Raw genomic sequence first — 7,472 nt, 5'->3', positions numbered from 1 at the left:
AGTCCTCCGTAGTCGTGGGCGTCTGGATCTCCCTAGCTCAGTCGCTCCGTCGATCAATGCTCTGGTGTGAGGCGACGAGCTTTGCTGTGGTAGTGACTCCTCCGGGTGTCCAATGGCAGCTCTAAAGAAGTCTGTGATTTGTCTTTGAGACTGGCTAGCCTCTCCTCTCATCAGGCTCTCTGTGTGTCTGCACAGCTCGAGTAAAAACAAACCCAGGCATCTCTGATCCTCGTACCGTATGACTCTGGAGAATGGTCCAAAGCCCTCTCTAAACAAGCAATGGAAGTGGCCTCGTATCTCGTAGTGAACAAGGCAGTGGCACGTGTAGTGCAACTTTGTCTCATGCTCGATGTCACACAGGGGGCATGTCCTGGCCTCTGCTGGTACTCCGCTGTATCTCCCTGTCTCGATTTGTAGCTGGTGTGAAGATGTGCGTATCTGGCCAATAGCACATCGTATCCCATGAGACAAGTGGGTGTCCATGTATCTGGGCCTCGTCACAAAACCATCCTCCGTAAGCTGGAGGAGATGCTCTCTGTAGAAAGCCATCTTTGTGTCTAGCTCCTGTGCTGGCTGTATCCATGTCCTCTTGGTGTCTAGCTGAGTCAAGTCCTGGCGGATGAGCCTGGTGATCTCGGATTGTGTAAGAGTCAAAGAGGGTACGTGCATCCAGTGATTACTGGAAGGGAGGCAATCTGTCTATGCTGAACCCATGCGCCTGAAACCATGATGTCATCTCCCCATACCAGTATGCTGTATCTCCCTACATGGCTAACTGTCAAGAGGACTCAAGTGCAAGACGGGCATATCTGTTTCTGGGAAGTTCCCACATGCGGTGTTTGAAGGAGACAGATCTAGTGAGCGCCTCAACCACTAGTGGGGGGGCAGCTAGCTCTACTCGGACAATGCGCTTCCACCCACGGATTCGAGAAGAGAGAAAGAGAGCTTGAACTTTGAGAGAGAGTGGGGGAGAGGGAGCTTGATGGAGAGCTTTGGAGCAATGGGGAGTGTCAAGTGAGGCTTGTTGTTACTATGTAGTATGTAGGTTGGTGGAGAAGGAAAGAAAGATGGCTTCCTTAAATAGTTGGAGAAGAGGGAGAGGCTAGAGCATGAAGAGAGGGAGAGCATGAACGATGTAGGGGATGCCAAAGGGTGCCCAAAGTGGGCCTAAGAGCCGGGTCGCCCTCGTGCTTGTGGTGAGAGTGGGGGGAAGGTTGCAGACCCTGTCGCACCTCTTTGGTGAGTTTGTGGGAGAGATTCTGTAGGAGTGGACGATGGCGACGTGAACGCTCGTGATTGGAAGGCTACAGCCTACGAGGTGAAAGGGCTTGCGAAAGTATAGCTTATCACCTACCTTTTATAGAGTGCTAGCAGGGTTATCTTTTTCCTTCTAGAATTCTGGCGTGTTCTTCTCCTTTCCTAATGTCCTCTCCCCCCACTAACACTAGGTGTGACTCTGCTCTAAATGGTCCAAGACAGCCCAACGTTCACGCAGTCAAAGATTGTCAAACGATCAAATTGACCCAAATGGTCAGACTGCATGAACGACACGTACATAATGCACGTGAAACGGATCGTTCCATTTGATGAACGAGTGCAACTATGTGCTAACTTCTAAAATCTTCTCGCAGTTGTGGCATGTTTGCAACATCCTTTCCTTCCTATCACTACAAGTTTTAGACATGTTTACACCTATGAAAATTGAGTGTGAATATCACTTTTCTCACTCTAGAGTGTGAATAACATTTTTTAGACTCAGAAAACTGCCATTTGAATGTAAATATTGTAGTTTTTACACATGAAAATTTTCTACATCTCTTTTTTAACACTGAAAAAATTACATATGCTTTTTTGTAGCAATGAAAAAAGAATTTCTATGTAAATTTTGTAACTTTATTATGTGTAAATATTTACACGTTAAGCAAGTCCATGTGTTTTTTTTGCAATGAGTATATTTTCTTACCTTCCAGTAGCATTTCAAGGATAATTTTTTAATACAAATATAAACAGTGAATTTTTTTCACACATTCATAACCTTCATATATTTTCATATGCAAAAATTTGTCACTCTTATGTGAGTCCCACTTAAATAATTATAAGCAACTATCTTTCACAATAGCTATTTTTCTCACCATCTATTTTTTTTTACTGAGGATCGTGTGTAACTACAACCTCCAAACATACCAGCACCCATACTGGAGGTCAAGAGCATGATTTTTTTCTCCTTCCAAGGTGGATGTTTAAGGTGGTTGCTGGTGCTTCCACTATGGTTTCTCCAAGGAATGAAGTCTCTCTTTATACCATTGGCCGTGCATATGTGCTTCTCATGCTATGCTCCACCACCATCTTGTAGCTTTGGGAAGGGCTTGACACATGCACAGATCTCTCGACACCATGTCAAAAGGGCTTCTACCTCAACCTGTGAATAGAGCGTATTTCAACATGATTTAAGTCGTCTTCACATTGCTTGATGATGTGGTAGAGAGCTTCGACATGACCTCCTGTGGCCACCATAGGGTGCGACGTTGTTGGCGTGGTTGTCCTTCATACGTGTGGGCACTGTAGAGAGATAATAATGTTTAGAGCTTAAATTAAACACCAAATTCAAGTCTTGCACGATCTATTTTTCATGGCTTGTGTTTTTTAATTCTAAATAATTACCACAAGAAATAATGACATATATATCTCTTCTTTGTTCACTTTTCATAGCTTCAAATCTTTTCTAATTTTAGGTGAGCACATATCTCTCCCTCTGTTTGTCTCTCCAATTAAGAGAGAGAGAGAGAGAGAGAGAGAGAGAGAGAGAGAGGGAATGGTATACTACAAATGGAATTTTGGTGCTATATTACAATCAAAAGGCTCATGTGACACCAAAGCGATAAGTATGGCTACTCAATTTTATGCTTCAAGAAATGGCTCCCCATTATAACCATAACACAAGAAATACAAGTCAGGAAAAACGTGGGCCGCTTTCACCAAAATGAGTATCCACTTGCTATCTACAAAATCACCCGATGAAGTGAGGTTTCTAAAGTGACAAAGTCTTTAACACTAGGTTGGTAATGGGACACTATTATGTCCTGGGACACTTTTATATCCTGTTAAGTGACCATTTTGCTTGAATTATGTCAAGAGTTTTAGAATGGATTTTGGGGTGCTATCTTTCTAGAAAGTTGGCTCCTAAGCTGAAAAAAAATCTACATTTTTTTGGAATATCAATTTCATCTTTAACCTTGTCCTTGGACAACATTTTGCAACCTAAACTGTGTGAAAAAACGGGTCCTATGTTTGGCCTTTTTTCAACTTTTTGTAACTATACCACTCTAGAACTCATGTTTTGTGAGGTCTACAATGCTAGAGAACTATCTTTAGTAGTCCTCAACATGTCTTGATGCTTCTAGGGAGACATATATGTTAATGTTGTAAGTTATGACCAAATTACAAAAATTATCAAATCCTGTTTTTTAGCCAATTTTAGCTCTTTTATGATTTTTTTGGTGGCTTTCATGATATCCAAATGCAGTTTTGATTTTCTATGTGGCATATTGTAACATAAAGCTAATATTCCTTGAGTTTTGGGGCACCTAATACCCTATTTTTCATAGTACACAATGATGGTTGATTTTTTCAATTATACAAGAAAACAAAACATTCGAGTATATCAAGTATAGCTTTCTAAATATTGCTATTTTCTTGTGACAACTATATGAATTCTGTAGGTAGTAACCATATCTAGTCATAAGGGTCAAATTTGGGTAGATATTGAATAGTTTCTATGGGATTCTACAGCTCATAATGTTGAACCCAGTTTTTTCATGTTTGCTGTATTTAGCACTTCATCTTTGTCCCCAAGATTCCCCTTGGTAAAAGATGTATCATGCTTTTGATATGTTTTATGGATCCTTATGAACCTAAAGGCCAATAGGGAACTAAGAAAAGATGCATATATTATTTGTATTGAGCATAGCTATAGAAACTTTGATGATAGGTTCCAGAATGGTCAAAATTCAACTTTTTTGTACCTATTTCTTTTGGCAAAACAAAAAATAGTGAGTGAAAAGCAATTATATGTTTAGATCACCAACCCATTAAAGTTAACTAGGGAATTTATCTCAAGTCCTACAAAAATCCCTAATCTTATTTTTATGCAACAAAACGTAAGAAATGACTGTTTTGATGAAAATGTACTGGTTCATCAACTTTGGAGGCTTGGTGTGACCAAAAGATGAGAAATTTTACAAGTTTCTTAATTTTTTCCATGTGTAGTAGGCCTTGAACTATAACCTCATGAAAGGAATTTACAAAATGAGTGGATCTACTATGGTTTTGGAGGTTTTTTTCAAAACCCTGAAAGGACACTTTTATGTCCTGTAGGTTACCAACCTAGTGTTAAAGGTTGAAAAAGTGAGCACTCCAATGAGTGACCCTATCAAGAATTTCTTTTTCCTCTCTTAAAACAAGTAGGCATGACATTTGCATCATTGGCATTTTGAATTGGAGACCATCCATGAAGCACCTCCAAACATGTTTCCAAATCCTGTCACTTGTTTTCTCCTTGAACATTTCAATAATCCGTGATTGGATCTCTCCTCAAAAACCCTAGCTCGACTGCTTTTTGTTATGTATTTATATTGAACACGACAATAACCTTGAAAGATGGAGTAGACATGGAGGAGCTGCTTACAACCTATACTACATCTCCTATTTCCACCCATGGCCGTGCACATCCAACCTTGCCAGGTTGTAGCAACCAAGTTCGAAAAATGGTGTCGCTCATTTCATATATCACCTTGTTTTGGGTATTGTGAAAAGGTAGAAAGAAGCACTTGTGTAGTATGGCATATGTTGATAAAAGACACTTCTTTTTGCAAGAAAAATCCACATCACTGATCACTCGCATCCTAGTGACCTTATCAAGTTGAAGAGAATCTATTCCAGTGCCTCCATTTACAAACTCCCCAATCAAGAACAACTCAATGCCTCTGTTATGCTCATGTGACAAGAAACCCGTGATCTTGCATACACACTGAATTCGTTTGGTGATTTTCCGACGTTACCCTCGGGTGGTGTGACTAACAAGGGAACATGGACTGACTAACATGGCATGAAAAGACTTTTTACTCCCCCGAGGGGGAAACTTGCTTCCATTCCCCGTTGACATGCCACGATACGGCATGGAGGCGCTTTTCCCCTTGTCGGCAAGTCCGCAAGATAACTTGTCTTTGACTCGTTTGCGTGCACGCGAAGCAAAGGCAGTTTCTTGCAGGCTTGCTGGCTCTAGTCCAAAAAATTTGTCATAATAATCAATATCTAGTTCTCCTAAATGATTTTCTCATATTAAACTGATCATTTAATGTGGGGAAGTGCCAGGGGAGAAAAAGCTAGAATATTGGTTAAGCTAGCAGACCGGCCACAGTAGGGATCCAAAGGAGGGAAAATAGGGATCCAAAGGGGGGGCCATCTGCAAAAGAGCCATGTGCAACAATGGGCTAAAAAGACCCTAAGGTTCAGCCCATTAAGACTTCCAAAATGCTAAGGTTCCAAAATTCAAAGGTTGTGTCCAAAGGGTTAAAGCTTAGGGGGAATTGGATGTTTTGTGTGCTCTCCAAAGTCAATGCATATCCCTACATGGGAGGGGGCGAGCCCTTCTTCTAGGGGATGAGAGAGAAAGCCACACACACACACACACAGGCTCCCTTTACACAAAGGGAATGAGGGACACATGTCTGCTCCCTAAGCTAGATGCCCACAAGGTGTGCCCAATTTCTATTGGATGACCCTTGAAGTGGACCAATGAGAATTAAGCTAGAGTAAATCTAGTTTAATTAATTTAAAAACATTTAATAAAAGACACCAATGAGAATTAAGTCTCGTAGAAGACTATTGGGCAATCTCCCAAGCAGTCCAATGAGCATTCAGGAGGCCAATGGCTTGCCTGATTCCTATTGGCGAGGAGGCAAAGGGGTCCAATGAGAGTTTAGTTTAATTATTTAATTACCTAAAGCTCTCACAAAAGGGGAAAGGGGGACACATGTCAGAAGGCTATCACTTATGCTGCTTAATTGTCATTGGCTTGACTTGGGGAGAGCCAATGAGGGCTCAACAAGAGCAAATAGCAAGAGGGCTCGCCCAAGAGAGAGAGAGGGGGCTGATTTTTGCAAGGCATTATCACACACACACACTCACACAAGCTCATGTGTGAAGAAAGAGAAGACTATCTCTTCCCAAGCTTTAATGGAGAACTCATCACCTACTCCAAGCTTGTGAGATAGAAGCCTACATCAACACTCTCTTGGCATGTGGATGCAAATCCAACCAAGAGCCAAGCTTCAATGCATGCTCATCTCCTCTACCAAGCTAATTACTAAGCTAAGCTATGCTAATATGAGTGATTATGTGAGGAGATGTACATCTTTCTCGTAAGATACTCCTTCTTCCTCTCAATCTACTCTCATACCCTGCTAGCTCTCACCATCTTCGAAGGTGTGTGAGGTCTTGGGTCTGAGAACGAGGATAATTCAAGTTGTGTTTGCTAAGTGTTTTGCTTAGTGCATGAAGCTTTCATCTTCATTGCACTAGCTAGTCTTGAAGGAACACAAAGAACTGTATTGTACAATGTCTCTCTTGATGGGAGAAACCATAATACAAAGCCTTTTGGAGGGGGGACCGGCTCCATGAAAATCTGGTCCTCAACTGTTGTCATTAGCTTAATTTCTCTCTCTTTTGAAAGTATTGTCGATGCTATCTAACTAGGTGTTATGCTTTTTGTTGCTCTCTCCACCCAAGCACTCTTGCAATTCTCATTAGGAATATATTCTAATGAAATGCCCACTATGTTCATGCTCATTTCCCCTACACACAAGTTATTAGGCCATTAAATGTTACAAAGTAACAAGTAAAAAACCCTTGATTTATTTTGATGTCCTAAATTAGTATTTCTGCCTAAAGTGATCACCACATTGTCTTTTGCTTCATATCGCTTGCCGCATATGTATACTTTTGAGTAGGAAAATCCCTCTAGATGAATATATTGTTGGCCCCAATAACTCTTCAAACAAATGATCTCCCAACCTTCGAGAGCCCTTTTTGTTGCTTTCAAACCATGTAGAGCGATTCCCTTTCTCTGAATCATGCTCAAGCAATGACATTGGCCAAGCCTTTGAGCATTCTTGTACAACTGTGTTGCTTGACCTTCAGAGGATGCAATTGCTAAGCACAACAGATGCCATCTTTCACAAGTTCCTACTTCCATGCTAGACTTTGAAAAACCTTGCGGCAATAAAAAAGTCTCATGTATGCATGAGAGTATTGTCTCTGAAGGTGACAATCCATCCTTCTCAATCTCCAACTGTTGCAAGGTTCGTGATTGTCATGGCTAGGGACTTGCTACGCGCCGTGTGCGAGCCACAAAGGCTCCTAGCACACAACCATACAACAGACAAGCTCACAAGGAAGAATGGTGTGTCACTCAC

The 7,472-nt window shown here is 41.3% G+C and overlaps 1 pseudogene; it reads right to left on the bottom strand.

Annotated features, from left to right (window-relative positions):
- Positions 1-4,540: 4,540 nt before the first annotated feature.
- LOC147418020 (uncharacterized) lies at positions 4,541-7,132 on the bottom strand (annotated as a pseudogene).
- Between the last annotated feature and the right edge of the window lie 340 nt (positions 7,133-7,472).

This window comes from Adiantum capillus-veneris, chromosome 30 (genome assembly GCF_014529385.1).
Source record: "Adiantum capillus-veneris isolate H3 chromosome 30, ASM1452938v2, whole genome shotgun sequence".
Taxonomy (NCBI): domain Eukaryota; kingdom Viridiplantae; phylum Streptophyta; class Polypodiopsida; order Polypodiales; family Pteridaceae; genus Adiantum; species Adiantum capillus-veneris.
The sequence above is the reverse complement of the archived record's forward strand: the minus strand, read 5'-3'. Positions and strand labels throughout refer to the sequence as shown.